At 36.4% G+C, this 1,657-nt stretch overlaps 1 long non-coding RNA gene across 1 annotated transcript; it reads right to left on the bottom strand.

Annotated features, from left to right (window-relative positions):
• LOC128280373 (uncharacterized) lies at positions 1 to 1,657 on the bottom strand. Its single transcript, XR_008270548.1, has 3 exons — positions 1,586 to 1,657; positions 1,034 to 1,119; positions 1 to 220 (listed from the first exon to the last, which is right to left on the bottom strand). It is a non-coding gene; the product is annotated as an uncharacterized LOC128280373 (long non-coding RNA).

Raw genomic sequence — 1,657 nt, 5'->3', positions numbered from 1 at the left:
TACCAAATATGATCATGATTAGCCATTCCAATGGCTAATCATTACCAAGCATTTCTATTTCCATACCACTCAATAACCATATCATAAGACCATACATATAAAATGATTATAATGCTATACATGCCATACTCAAAATATACAAGCCATTATGCCAAGATGGTATACGGATAGTGTGAGCGTGCCTCCGACCGTTTCCGATTTCTGAGCTGGCTTGTCAACACTACAAGGAATGAAAAGGAGGGAGTAAGCATAAATGCTTAGTAAGCTCACATGCAAATAGCAAGTAACATAACCATATAAGCAAACATAAAACATCATTTGCATAATCATCACCAAGACATTCATATCACCTTTTCATTTATCATCTTACCATATTGTTGTTATATCGAGTTTTCAACCCGAGGGTTAAGTACATACCTGTTCAAAGTATCCATTTCACAACACTTACCAATACGTCCCTTTCATCTTGAGTATTCCTCCATTTGAGTAGAACTTTACCATTGAACACATCGAATATAATTCGGATACATGGAAAGTTTGCACATAAGTGCCACATATGTAGCCAAGCTACCATGTAACCCGCCCATAAGTGAACTCGGACTCAACTCAACGAGCTCGGGCGTTCGCATCCATAAGTGAACTCGGACTCAACTCAACGAGTTCGGATGCCTAGTTACATCTCACGAACTCGGACTCAACTCAACGAGTTCGGACGCTCGCATCCATAAGTGAACTCGGACACAACTCAACGAGTTCGGATGCTCAACCATCCTAGTGACATGTCACTTGTATCCTCATCTATTCCTAAGGTTCAAACGGGCTTTTTCCTCGAACACTTATCCTTGCCGTCTTCCGTAGAATGCCGAAATCAATACTCGGTAACAATTATATTTAACAAGTAGTTCGCATAATTTGCATATTATTTGAAATTAACCACAAGCATACATTTCATAATAAAATTCAGCATAACATATAATTAACATCAATAACTTAAAAATAACCATTATGCTACATTATTTACACATGAACTTACCTCGTATGCGAAAATGGCTATTTTTACCATTTCGTCCATCACTTGGTATTTTCCCCATTTTAGCCCGAATTTCAGTTTTCCTTGCTCTATCATTTAAAATATAGTCTAATTAGGACTCACATTATTCAAATTGACCCAAAATCATATTTTGGAAAATTTACAATTTTGCCCTAAACTTTTGCATATTTACACTTTTGCCCCAAAGCTCGTAAATTAAAATTCAGCCTATTTTCTTATGTTTTATGACATGCTGATCATTTTTCCCTTCTATGGCAACATCAAATTCTCACTCTAACATGTACTTATGACTATTAGGTATTTTTACCGATTAAGCCCTTTTGCTCATTTTCACTTAAAACCGAGTAGCACAAGTTGTCTAACATAATTTAAAACCTCATATTCTATCATAAAACACCAAAATACACAAATTTCACTTATGGGTATTTTTCCAAATATAAACCCTAGGTTAAATTATTGCTAGCATAAGCTAAATCGAGCTACCGGGACTCCAAAACGTAAAAATCATTAAAAACGAGGCTAGAACGGACTTACAATCGAGCTTGGAAGCTTGAAAAACCCTAGCCATGGTTTCTCCTTGCTATATTCGGCCATGGGGTTGAAGAT

The sequence above is a fragment of the Gossypium arboreum genome, chromosome 9, assembly GCF_025698485.1.
Source record: "Gossypium arboreum isolate Shixiya-1 chromosome 9, ASM2569848v2, whole genome shotgun sequence".
NCBI classification, from domain to species: Eukaryota; Viridiplantae; Streptophyta; class Magnoliopsida; order Malvales; family Malvaceae; genus Gossypium; species Gossypium arboreum.
Note: the sequence above shows the minus strand (reverse complement) of the source record. Positions and strands in the feature narration are given on the sequence as shown.